At 38.7% G+C, this 14,430-nt stretch overlaps 1 long non-coding RNA gene across 1 annotated transcript; it reads left to right on the top strand.

Moving 5' to 3' along the window:
• The first annotated feature begins 3,776 nt into the window (after positions 1-3,776).
• On the top strand, positions 3,777-14,074 carry LOC115919992. The gene is made up of 2 exons (XR_004062109.1): positions 3,777-3,806; positions 13,963-14,074. It is a non-coding gene; the product is annotated as an uncharacterized LOC115919992 (long non-coding RNA).
• Positions 14,075-14,430: the final 356 nt, after the last annotated feature.

Here is a 14,430-nt window from a genome sequence, read left to right as displayed (position 1 = left end):
CGTTAAAAAGGTTGCAATATTCTCTATTAGGAGAGAACATTATAGAGGACAGCTTCTTTCTCATTCTTCTTTTCTCATTCCCCTATACCTTTTTCATAATTTATATCTTTAACTTGATATCTACTTTCCTTCTTTCCCTTCCGTTCACTCTCTTTATATATGTATCGCATCTCTTATTTTCAGTCTCATTCGCATCGCTTCTCCCCCCCCCCCCTTGTTCCGCATCCTCACATTCCCCCCTCTCTTTCTCTCTCTCTCTCTCTCTCTCTCTCTCTATCTCTTTTTCTCACTCACTCTCACTCTCTCTTTTTTCATTAATGTTACCCTAAATCAAACATCTTGTACTCCGGGTATTTTTGCTCCTCACAGTGCAGCATTACAGCCTCCTCTACTGGTCCATCAAAATAGGTCGATGGAAAGAAACCAAGGTCTACAAAAACCTCCTGGGATATTCATCCGATCCGAACCAGAACACACCTCTACGTAACCGGGGGATTAGAAGGGGTGTAAGATAAGTCCCTCCCAGGGCTAAAGAATGGGAGCATAAAGCTCTCTTTTTCTTTTCTCGAGCAAAACATTTCCTCCGTTCTTCCGATAACTTCATTCGATGCACGTATATGTTTGACGATCGAAGAAAGACACACAATACGACTTTTTGGCGCTTTCTGTACAATTAGGCCAAGGGCTATAAGGCAAGATAAAAGTGTGATACTCCAGTTCAACAGACTGATTGTCTTACTTTAAAGTGGGAAAAGGCCTCTCTTTTTTATTTATCGAAATTAAGAAAGGTTTCTTTCAGTGGCCCGTCTTACAAAGAGTTACGATTTATCCAAATCAATCGCAAGTCCTTCAATCAATCGCAAGTTTGCAGTCTCCTATCTCTTATGTATATATTTACGATTGATATCAGTCGCAAATAAGTTGCAATTGATATCAATTCTTTGTAAGACAGGGCCTTTGTGTTTCAAGCTTTGCCATGTTTTCTCAAACAGGAGAAGGACCAAGGTGCGTTCATTCATCTCAATATTACTTATACACTTTTTCTTGCCCTTGTTGTTCTCCTTCTTATTCTTATTCTTCTTTAAAATTCTTCTTCATTTTCTTCTTCCTCTTCTTCTGGCTTATTCATTTGTCTATAGTTCTACATATCAATCTCTCCGTGTCTCTTTCTCTCAGTCTTTTCCCTTCTCTCTCTCTCTCTCTCTCGCTTTATCTTCCCTCTCTCTCTCACTATCTTTCTCTCTCTCTCTCTCCCCCTCTCTCTCTCTCTCTCTCTCTTTTCTTTCTTTCTATCCACCCTCTTCTCTGTTTTCTCACACTTCTCTGCTAGTATTCGTCCTCCTTTTCATACTACTTCTATTACTAGTACTACTTCTTGTTGTACTACTACTACTTTTACTTCTTCTAATACTAATTCTATTTTTACTGCTACTACTACTACCACCGCCACTACGACTACCTACTTCTACTACCACTACTACTGTTACTTATGTTACTACTCATATCCTACACTCAGTATCACCCATGACCTATATGTATGTTCTATTTTCGAGTAGGGCACCTTGTTATGTTCCGTAGTATTGCGTTCCTATCTGTCATCGGCGTATAATAAGAACAGTTTACCTTGCGATCCTCTTAGAAATAATCCAGCTCACCAATTTCGTAAATGAGAGCTTCGCGTCGGAGCTTGAGAGAACCCAGAGTACACTATCAGTCATCCAGTAAATGAATCTCTGACTGATCGATGTAGGCAACAGCCCCCCCCCCCCCCCTCCCCGGCCCCTCTCCTATCCGCCTGCCCCATTTGAAACAAAAATCGTGCACAGTCTTTAATTTTCGCTTCATCGGGATCGGGGATGCCACCTCTTTTACATTTTCAGACGCCCCTTTCTGACAATCCTGTAATGGATGTTTATAATATTGTAAAGCGCATTGCTATTTTCTTCGATTATGAAATGCGCTATATAAGTCTAGGTTATTATATATATTCAATCCAACTATGATGAACTCTCTCCCCACTACTTTCCGAACCATCACAGACTTAACTTTCTTTCAATCTCAACTGAAAACCTACCTGTTTAAAAACGCTTTCTAATATCATTTAAACTGTATTATTGTATTCATCAAAATTTAATTACATTACTGTACTCTGATATAATTGCCTTCATTTCTCTGTAATGGATGTTTATCATGTTTGATTATTATTAATCTTTTCCTTATTTTGATATTTCTTTAGTTCATGAATTAGTAGTTATGTGTAATGTTGTTGTATTAATATTGTAAAGCGCATTGCTATTTTCTTCGATTATGAAATGCGCTATATAAGTCTAGGTTATTATTATTATTATTATTATTGTGGAATGATGTGTATCAGAAAATATTGATTTACTCCAAAATATTAAAGACACACATTGAACATTAAAATATATTTTCTTAATGCACGTATACACATTCTAAGACCTCGAATAATGTTTCTATTGATAAGTTCGAATAAACGTCACATTTTCTCCATTACTTCTAAAACTTGTCAAAGAATCTACCAAAAGTCCATTTCAGAAGTTTTGAAAAATTACGCTTTTAATGGCTAGATAGTTAAAATCACAATAAAAACGAATGCACTTATTTAAGTTCAATTAAGCATCAAAATCAAGCATCTCAATTACCTCTCAAAACTTCTTAAAGGTTTCCTATTAAAAATCCTTTGCAGAGGTTTTGAAAGATTACCCTTTTAATGGAAAGATACTATAACCATCAAAACTTAGTATAGTAACTGGAAAAAAGTAACGGTAAAGTTTGTAAATAAATATATATAGCCATGTGAATAAATTGCCTCTTCTGTTTAAAGAATAGGATAATAGTCCACCCCTCCACCCCCCCCCCCCCCCTCCCCAAGCATTTCATTTCAAGTCAAAACAAAGAAAGTGACTATCTAGGGCTTGCTTTATTTAAAATGTATTCAGCAAATATGAGGGTGTTCTTCTCCTTCTCCTGCCCCATCCTATATGCATGTTACGAGTTCTATTCCTTATTCAAGCTTGTAGAACGGCTGCAGTGGTGATACTTCATTGGCTCACAATACCTAGGATCTCTAGTGGCCTAAGCGTAAGTGATCTGGATCAGCGTTGTATTTATGCCCGCTTATGGGATATGTGACGGGAGTGGGAGCTCGATCCTTGGTATTACGGGTCTATAATGTCTTGAAGTGTCTTGTTCTAAAACCTGGTATCTCCGTGGATAACCATAGCAAAGCTGTATCATGCTCTTTATTAGGGAGTATGTATCTGTAAGTTCCATTTTATAAATAGTGGCACGTATTTGAAATGTTAGGACTGGGATTTATAATTCAACAAATTTAACACATTCTTTCAGTTAGATGGATGGAATTTCTAGAACGCATGATAGTTTTTTCCAATCATTCCAATCCACTTTGAATAGTTGCAGGTCAGTAAAATTTGAGAAAAAACTTTGTAGAATTATACATGACTTGTATATTATGTGGGTTATGCATTCAATAAAGGGATTGTCACGACGGTATATTTGTTGGTTCCGTCGAATCTTTCAAATTCATGATGTAATTATGAATCATTCTAGCGATTCGTACAATATATAGATCACATTAAGAAGAAAGCGATAGGGAAGAGGAACGGAGAGAAAGGAAGAGGAGGAAGAGAAGAAAGGGAAAGGGAGATAGAGAGAGGGGAGAGAGAAGGAAGAAAGTGAGAAAGAGAGAGGGGAGAGAAGGAAGAAAGAGAAAGGAAGAGAATGAAGAAAAAAAAAGAAAGAAAGATAGAGAGAGAGAGAGAGAGGTAGAGAAGGAAGAAAGGAAGGAAGAGGGAAAGAGAGAGAAAGAAAGAGAAGGAAGAGATAGAAGAAAAGAAGAAAGTGAGGATGGGAGGTGAGGATATTGAAAGTGGTTAATAATCAATATATTCATGAAAGACTTTCTCTAACATTGCCTATTTGATTAGTCTCCGTGAAGTGAATAATGTAGAGTTTCATATCTAAGGAAGATGTCAACCTATTTCAGCTGAGAAGAACATTATTAGAGGTAATAATACTACAGAATTTGTTATGCGCTATCAATCTAGTAAACTATTCTGAGGCGCAGATGGAGATAAATACCCTGGCTTTAGCACGGCTGCCGTTATACGGCGCTCAAGCATTTCAAGGCATTAACTCCTGTCAGGTACCCATTTACATCCCCTGGGGTGAGTTTGAGAATTACAGATCAATGTCTTGCAAGAGGACATTTAGTGCCGCGGCGCGACTCGAACCGCATACCTTGTGATCGACAGTCCGGCGACGTATCCACTCGACTACTCGACCTTGACACCACGACTCCACTCGACCACAACAACAGAGAAACCACAAGAAATGGGAGTAAGGGCTATACGAAAAGGCGAGGGCGTGAACAACAAATCTATTGTCTATACCTTGAAGGTAATGAATCCTTGACTTCAGATACCTCCAATGAATACTGTATGTGTTAACATCATTGTCGGCTGCCATGCCCGTAAGAAGGATGTAACTGCCCTTGGCAATAATTAAAGGGGAGGTTGAGTTCTGGGGAGAGGTGAAAATAAGTTGTGGCCGTTATCATTGTATTATGCAAGGGTGGGAGCACATCAGATAAAAAAATGTTCCCAGAAAAGCATGGCTCATCAAATGCCTTAATATTCTAAATATGGCATGTAACAACAAAGAAATCGGGACTGATTTTCATGCCACATGCTCTTGTAGTCCAATGTACATCTTTTGTGTACAGTGGTAGTAACTTTACCAAGACTAGACCAACTTTCTTATCATTTTGATGATTCCAGAACCTTGCAGTTCACACCAATACTTATATGCCAGATGATCAATCTTTTCTCATCGCTTCCACGACGTTTCTTTCACAATGCAATCGCATGACCAGAACTCAACTTTATCTTTAACTCGTATTGCCTTCTTGCACACACAGCCGACGTCATGCAGACGGTAGCCCCTTTTAAGCTGATGAATAACCTAGAGCGAAATGATTATGAGAGAAGAGTGCAGGGGCAGACGTAGGGAGAAGGAGAGAAAGAGAGAGACAGAGAGAGAGACAGACAGACAGAGAGAGAGATGAGAGAGAGACAGAGAGACAGGCAGAGAGAGAGAGGGGAGAGGGAAAGAGAGGGGATGAGAGAGAGAGAGAGAGAGAGAGGGGGGAGGGAAAGAGAGAGAGAGAAAGTTTGGGGGTAGAGAGAGTGGGGAAATGTGAAGAGAGACAAAGAGAGAGAGGGAGAGACGGAGAGGGGAGAGAGAGAGGGGAGAGAGAGAGGGGGTAGGGGGGGGGGGTATGGAGAAGCAGTTGTAAGAAAACAACACTGAGATAATTATGTGCAGTGGGTTGACCACTGTTTTATCATCATGGTGCGTCTATTATTTCACATCTACCGTAGATTTGCACTTTTCTCGCCCTCTTCATTTATTATATGGGCTCCAATTGAGCTCAATGATAGAAGGCAACAAAATTCAAGAAAGATAGATGGAGTCGAAATTTGTATTTTAGGGGGGAGAGACCCGGTCAGAAAAGTCTACCCCAAAGAGTGTATTATAGTAGTTGAACATCTTCTGAAGATGTCCAGGTTACAGACAGAGTTTCCAATAATTCATCTTATCATGTAATAGCTACATCTGACTTTAAAGAGACAATTTAATAACGAAAACTGCAGATCCTATGAAGAAATACGAGCTATGACTTCCAGGGAGGTTAACTACATGACCCAGTTTAAGCCACGAATGTTTCTACTTGTCTTGTGAATACAAAAAATAGCATTCCTTAAATACTACTTAAAGTTGTTTGCTTATACACCCACCTCAACCAATCAGTGGCGTATCCAGGAATAGATAATAAGGGAGGGGTCGGGGATGAATTCTCTCTGGACGTGTGGCATGACATTCTGTGCATTGCCGCTTGCTGCATGCCCACCACAGGCTATATTCACCCCCTGCCTTTAAATGAATGAGGTTCGCACGGGTGTACCAAGTTGAATTCGACAAATACTACGCTAGAACCCCCTCCCCTGCATGTGGTTCGTAATCACCTTAAGCCGCGCCAGCACATGTTTTCAGTCATCGCCTCTGCCTATTACAGATCGTATACAAAAAAAGTTATATCCAACTTTGAAAGATTCCCATTTGAATTTCTAAAACCTGTGTGACATTGAATCATATTTCAAATAGTATAATATTTTGAAGAGTAATTATATTCTGTTTAATGATACCCTATTTATAACTCTGTTGCCAAGGATGACTGAGCAGCAGCCTTTGCAAAAATCGAAGTCGAAATCTTCTTGTACCACGTCTTGTAACACCCCCCCCCCTCCTTTCCCTCCTTGACTTCACAATTACATACCTCACTACGCCCCAGCACATGTTCTCATTCATCGCCCCTGCCTATGGTTTGCTTATGTGTTTATGTCGAGAGTTAGTCAAACACGGAGCCCGTAATGAGGAGAAACGTCACAGCGTCTTTCGGCGTGATCCATCAACGTAAACGAGAATGCGTTTATATACATGTGTTTTGAGCTCGTTCAGGTTTGAGACTATGCAGAACAAACCGTAACGCTATGTGACTGATTGATTCTGCTTAGAGATACCTAGGCCACCGGAGTCGCCGTAAAACGTCTTCTTGATACCTAAAGGCTACTAGAGTCGCGTGAATCTTTGGACATAGCTAGAATAAACATATTTATATGTTATTTGGGGGTTAATGGATTCTTTTTTCTCTCACTCTTTGAATTGATTTGTATTGACCTATGTACGATTGACATGATTTATCTTAAATATTATTGTTGTATGAGACACTAGACTTTGACTTCTTAATCGCAAAAATTGTATCTGAGAGAAATTTATTGAAAATCAATTTTCGAATTATAATACGATGTATTAAAACAATATTAAGAATTAAAACACTTGCATTATCTCACGTCCGGTAACCTGGAATTGAGAGAGAGAGAGAGAGAGAGAGAGAGAGAGAGAGAGAGGGTGGGAGGGAGGGAGGGGGGAATGAATGAAGAGAGAGAGAGAGAGGGGGGGGTGAATGAAGAGATAGAGAAAACGGGGGAATAATAGCGAAAGAAAGATAAAGGCAGATTTGTGAAAAAGAAACAAGGGCCTACAGTGTAACAACATGAATACCATGCGTCTTGAATCCACTGTGGTATCTATACCTTTGAAGTTTGGTTCTATTATGTTCTTTAAGACTATCCAGGTCGCTCCCACCCAAATACCAGACACCGACCAAATAATCACTAAGTGCTCTAGCCTCAAGCTGGGCAGGAGTGCCCTTTTTTAAAAACACTTGAAGCAGTACTTCGAATAAGAGGAGTCTTTTTTACTCCATTTTGAATAGCAAAAAGGCGAAATCATTTTTTGAACTATGTCCCGCTTTTTCGAACCGTCAACTTTACGAGAAATTAATTTTGCTCCCTCCAGCACTTGACTTTCGAGTTACTATGAAAGTAGCAAATCTCTAGTTACGAGCAAATTATTTAGATTGGTCATAGAAGCTGACAGATAAGGGAGATGACAGGATACAACATGTCATAAAGGTGCTAACTGTATCTTTCTGCTTTCTATGATTTTGGACTATTTGATTTCCTTTTTTATAAATTTTTTTTCCTATAATAATTTAATTGGACCTGTATCCGAAATCGTCTGTCAAAACATAAGAAGATTACAATCAGGAAATCTATTTTTCTGGCGTAGGTTTTACAGTCGCGAAGAGATCGAATATGTTGACGAATGATTTATCATTGTTCATACCCTGAAATACATAAGCACTATAGAGAGAGTGTGAATCGTAAATCTACAACGTGCTTGTACACTGTTTGCTTGTGGTTTAGTGGTTCATTCACTCGACTCGCAATCCAAGAGTTGAGGGTTCGAATCCCAGCACAGACTGACGTCCTTTGGCAAGACGTTAATTCACAATTTGTGCCCCTCTCCACCCAGATGTAAATGCGTATTTAGCAGCTTATGTGGTAATAATGATAATTGATGGGCGCCTTTGAAGAGCAACATTGACGCTGATGATGCTTCCCTTTGTAAACAAAATCATTAGTATTACTACAATTATCCTGACATACGGAAGCGTAATCAAATTATAAAAATAACCTATGAGGTGAGATTTTTAGAAATTTAATAAAGGCTACAAATGAAAAATTGTCGTAATATAAATTAGACTTTTTCTGAACGATCTTAATATTGCCCCCCCCCCCTCTTTGCATCTCCTTTCGTTAAACAAAACGTACAGACTGAAAGGCCTCTATAATATGTATGCTGTATTGAATCGTGATGTGTATTTATAATACTAGCCACGTCACAATATCTTAAGCTCGATAATGGTTGTTGTTTGAGTCTGGTTTGCATCTGCCGCCATCATGCGGCTGTAGAGTGACAGTTTGCTTTCATCGATGTAAACCATCTATCGTATACACAATAACAAATCAATATTTGCTATGTGCATGTATGGTGTTAATTTCTGTAGTGCCGGTAGAATCAAAATGAGATCTCGCTTCCTCACAATAATTAATTGAAGACTGCAGGAAAAAAAATTACAAACACAAACGCATACAGTGTAGCTTAGACAGCAACTCATTTTTTGTTGTTGTATGATGACAAATTTTGAATGGGCTTTGTAGGTTTCATACAGAAACTATGTAACTTTGGTGTTTTTACACATAGACGTATTGGCTGAACATCGTTTAGGATAGCAAAAATTCGTAATGTAATGCTTATTTAATAGATGTAAGGTACATATTTAGCTTTCACATTTAGTTGCCCTTCCTCATATCTACATCCAATTTCTAAAATCTACTTCCAACTTTGATAAGATTACACTGGTTTTTGTAATAAACCATTCCATAATAAATAATCCCGTAATCCTAAAAAGGATTATGACTCGGGCATTAAAGACGCACTAGAAGTGGGTTTTCATGGGGTATTCGATACCCAATAACATGTGTTTTATAACCAAACTATATTATGTAATGCTCGCCATTTTCCACCACCAGTTTCCCCATATGGAAAAGTAGTTATCTTACATTCCCTCACCCGAAGACTCTCCGATAGACTGGGGTGGTATTACTTTCTTGATAGGCCTACGGGTTTGCTGTGTGCGAGACTTGTATTACACCCATTAATGGTATTTCCAACAAGTCTGGAGTCAGCGAATTGTGACCTGCTGCATATACATGTAGAAAGTGACAACCATCTCCCTTTAAAGGCCCACTGCACTACTTGCAGCTACTTGCGCCCTCTATATAACAAACAATGCCTAATCAGTGACCATTGCTCCCCCATGATCCTCTTTTTCTTATGTTAACTGAGAGCTGAGTTGATGAGATAACCACCTGTCCAGTGACCTTGCAGGGCAGTCTAATCCCTCCTATAAACTACGGCAGATAAGCTTTAACTCGTAAGTGGGACAATATCGCTTTTAAGGTTGTAGCATACTTTTTTTTGAAAACTGAAATTGCTAGACGACACAGAAATTACTAGTAGCAGTATAGTTTACGTATTATGGTTCTTACATGACCCGAAAAGCGTTGTGTATGCATTATGGTATAATTTCCCCCAGGGCCAGAGGCAATAATGTATAACGAAGGGCTGTAAAGCCTGTCATCATCAAGATTACAAAGTGTTACCCGGTGTTGCTGCTATATGAAAGCCAAAGTGTATTTTCATTTTCTTTTTCTTGTGTTTGAGATTTAATGACATTAAACCAACATTTTTTTTTAAATCTCGATCAGTATTGAGCCCAGTCAGCTCTGTGATAACCCAAGCCGCATCTTGATGTAAACAAAACATACTTAAAACACAATTTTGAGATCTTTTTAAACTGTCTTCATAACTACTCTGGTTGGATCTGTCTTGGTATAGAACAGCATCAATTCATCATTGACCTTTATAATATAACCTTTTTTTTTCTCTCTCAAAAAGAACCCCCTTACAACTTCTTTTATTTAATTGGCGTCTATCAAAAAACATAAGGAAGACGATTTTGTTTTGAATTAACGCAACTTGTGGTATGTTACAAATGTACACATTAAAACAAAAAATAACTTGACATTTGTAATAATTTTGTTGTGTGTGTGTGCCTAACGTCGCTCACGAAGGAACGCGTTGCTTTTCGGAAATTTTGGACAATAAATATTTGTTAATTGGCAGTAATGCATTGCACGATCGTTTTTCATATGTTTCTTAATAAAACATTCACAACTATACAGAGAAGGTCGAAGTAGATGGCATTGCACTGCTTGCCCCATTTCTATTTGTAGGGCGAGTAGTAAACATTGTGTAATAGAAAAACACCCATTCATTGTGACGTCATCATATATTCCTTCACGCTCCTTCTTCTCCGGGGCCTGGTTCGTAACTCCATCTGATGAATGACAGACATTGAATCAGTAATGCTTGTCCAATTTGAAGTCGTCATTCTATACGCCGGCCGGCCATCAGGGAGAGACTTCCCTGAAAAACCAAATCAGTATCATCTTACGAGTCGACTTAAAATAAATGTTCGTTGAACTTTCGACAATTTACTGGAATTAAGATGCCTCCACCCCTCCCCCTCTCTCCCTCTCTCTCTCTCTCTCTCTCTCTTGATTTATATCCCTTCTCACTTCATATCCCCCTCTCTCCATCGTCACATCCTTTCTATCTTTTCCCCTCCTTTCATCTCTCCATCCCCTTCTAACTTAACCCCCTTCTCTAACTCTCTCTCTCTCTCTCCATATATATATATATTATCTTTATCTTCTTCTTCTCTTGCTCTCTATCTTTCTCATTCTCTCTATCCATCTCTTCCTCTTCCCTACCCCCCTTCTCTCTCTCTTTCTCTCGTCACACCCTTTCTATCTTTCCCCCTATCTTCAACTCTCCATCCCCTCTAACTTAACCCTCCTTTTCTCACTCTCTCTCCGTCTTTCTCTCTCTTTTTTCTTCTTCAAACCCTTACTATCTCTCTCTCCTCCCTCCAACTCTTCCTCTACTCTAATACTCTTCCTCCCTTTCTCTCCCCTTGCTCTCTATGTGTTGGTCTACATGAACTTATAATACGGTTGTCGACTTGTCGTCACACGTGATAGTCATGAATCCTCTCTCTCTCTCTCTCTCTCACAATAACCGTATACCACAGTGTATACCACATGTCTCATTTCTGTTATATCTGTTTTCGTTTGATATCCGTGAAGAAAAAACGAGCAAACTGTTCAACATGTTCAAATGTATTGGTAGTTATCGCAAACATAAATGGCCGAATGCAGAAATTACAGATGTACGGATTATAAATTAAACAAGTCCAAAAGGAAAGAGTCATATTTTATTTCAAGCATATTGACTCATTTGGATGATTGCCAATTAATTGGACTTTGTGATAGTATAGCATGACTTGATTTTGGCGAAATGCCTTTAGAGCAGCAGGACAAAGCCAAAGGCTATAAAATATGGAATAAATTCCTCCCGAGAGAGAAGAGATACATACAATAAGCCTGTTGAAAAAGCCTATACTAATAAGCTCGCCGTCCCCATTCAAAGAGAAATAATGCAAGCTTTGTTGTATTAAAAAAAAACGTATATGAGCATCAACAATCTAACATTTTCGAATACATCATTGATCAATCAACTAATTAAGTGTTACAAGACTAAAAAATTGCTCCTCCAGATCTTCATACACGCATCGTTTTGTATTATTTCGTAGTATCGCTTACAACGCTGTGCTAGATACTAAGGAACGGTTAAAAGACGAATATAAGAATAGGCAAATAAATAAGAACAAAGGTTGTGATCACAATGTCCGCGGTTCGAGTCCCGCCGCAACACAAATGTCCTTTGGCAAGACTTTGATCTACATGTGGCACACTCGACCCATGTGTGGTTAATGGGTTTCTGGTAGGATTAACACTCGAAATGCACTGTGCGTTGATAACGGCTGCCGGAGCTACTATACAGTTAGGGCAATAATTTCCAAAGCTCTTTGAAACCGCATAGGGACGTAATGCATTATTGTTATATGCGCTCAGCAAGAATGTATTATTATTATTAAATCAAAGAGGCAGAATTGTGAAAGTTTGAATTAATATCGGACAGAAAATATAAAAAGATGAAGTTTTGAAATTTGTGATTACTACACCTATGGGAACTTTAAATTGGCTGAGTAGGTAATAATACTGTGACGTATAGCCGGTCAAATGTTTAGAGGACCTATATATGATAATCTGCTATCCATAATATAACTTGAGTAGTGCCCAGTATTAAGTAGGCATTAAGAGAACAATATAAATTGGTTATGTCATTGTATACGACAAACGATAGAATATTATTGTCCATTAATCCGTCACAAACCACTAACAAATTCCCAATTTGAAATTCGGCGCGTCAATTTAGAAATCTCATATATCTCTAACGGCCACGCCACGCCGTCTTCTATTATGATGAAATAATAGATTCGGGCTCCGAGTGAAATCAGGTTTTTGTATTGGTCCGCTAGCTATATGACTTTCACTCGGGGGTGGGTTAGTCTCAAATAGACCACTGTATCAGTGTATGATATTATATTATTAAAATATAAAATACAAAGAAACAAATCCAGAAATAAAGTGCTTGGACACGATTTGAATTACGATGTCACTTGGTAATTATTTAATTAATATGAATGACAAATCTCATCCATCAAATAAAAATAATATAAATAATACAATTTATATATAAATGTTGCAATGAATATAATTGCAAAGTATTCTTAAGAGTTAAAGGGCGACTTAATTCTTACTTAATTAGTTACAGTCTAATGGGGAAGGGAAGGGATAGGTTAATGGAAATGAAGTTAGTAATTATGGCCACTTAGCTCGCTGATATTTCGATCGCGGACTTGACTTGGAACGGGATGCGACTGGGACGAACTTGGACGCGACTTGGAGGAACTTGACTTGAAGGAACTTGACTTGAAGGAACTTGACTTGGCGGGAACAAAGCTGGACAGGATATGGCAGGAACGAAGCTGGACGTGACTTGGCGGGACTGGAACTTGACGGGTACGGGAACGAAGCTGGACGTGACTTTATACTATACTGGATACAGTTCTTTTATAGCGTGGAACAGACACTTTCCCAAATGACTTGAGCCGAAGTTGACATTGAGTTGACTTTAAAATACGGAAGGTGTATTTCAGAATTTCCTCAACCTCTCGAAGTGTCTACACTGTTACTCGCTGATATTTCTCCAAAGTCCAAATCTGGAAGTATGTTGTATACTGGATATTTGAAGCACTGATGATTATTAAAGATGTATTAGCAGGAGAAGGGTTTCGGATGAGGAGGTTCCAGGTGGGGGTTTCCAAGAGAGGGGGTTCCAAGTGATGGGGTTCCAAGTGAGGGGGGTTCCAAGTGAGGATTTCATGCAGGGGATGGGGGTTTTATACCTAATTACATATTCACAATCTCGATTCTGAGATCTCCTCCTACAAAATATTCTTACCCTAAACTTAACTATTTCATTATTATTACTGTAGGTGACTGGGCGGGCATAATACTCGATGGACACTCAAACAGTGTTCCTGAACCATTAATCCTAACATTATGATTGGGCAAAAGTAAAAATAAGGGGAAGGAGTAGAAAATACAAATGCTCATTGGTCAGTTGGGGATATTCCTGCTACTACTTTCTTTGGTGACTCAGCTCCTTTACCAAGAAAACAAATGTTCTGTCTTCCAACCCAAACTGGTATTTGGAGAGGGATAATTTATTTGCCTGTTTCCCACTATTTGCCTGTTCATAATCAGTCAACACAAACACTGGTTGAATATGGGCTTTGTCTACTAACATCCTATTCTTGGAATCTTTGGACCAGTGGAAAATGACCAGGTATCATCTCACTGTAGTTCGCTGACCTCAAGTAGGAAGAAAGATGATGAAATAGGAGAGGGAAAGCGGAAGAGAGAGAGAGAGAGGGTATCGTCTCACTGTAGTTTGCTGACCTCCAGTAGAGAGGATGATGCAATAAAAGAGAGAGAGAGATGCAATAAAAGAGAGAGAGAGAAAGAGAGAGGGGTGTGGGGGTTGCCTGGTTTAAAGGGAGATATCTCTACTTCGCTACATATCAAACATTCATAGGCCTAAATTTCTTATTATTGGCTCGATTTTCGTTCATTATATTTTGTTATTCTGTTTCTATAATTTTTCTGTTTTCATACAAATAAACTTATTGTGATGTTTGGATTGCCCTTCAAAACTGTATTTTACTTTAAAAACGACTTCAGCCTTCGGTACAGAGAAGAAATTATTATGGTCTTCTACCTTCAGTTCGCCTCACAGCGTAAGTGGCAGTGAACTCTATACGTATTCATTGAGGAAATATTTACGTAGTCTGATACATGTCGTAAAATTAAACTTCAATAATGGACG

Source organism: Strongylocentrotus purpuratus, unplaced genomic scaffold (assembly GCF_000002235.5).
Source record: "Strongylocentrotus purpuratus isolate Spur 01 unplaced genomic scaffold, Spur_5.0 spur5_scaffold_7, whole genome shotgun sequence".
In the NCBI taxonomy this organism is placed as follows: Eukaryota; Metazoa; Echinodermata; class Echinoidea; order Camarodonta; family Strongylocentrotidae; genus Strongylocentrotus; species Strongylocentrotus purpuratus.
This window is presented reverse-complemented; position numbering and strand designations above follow the sequence as displayed.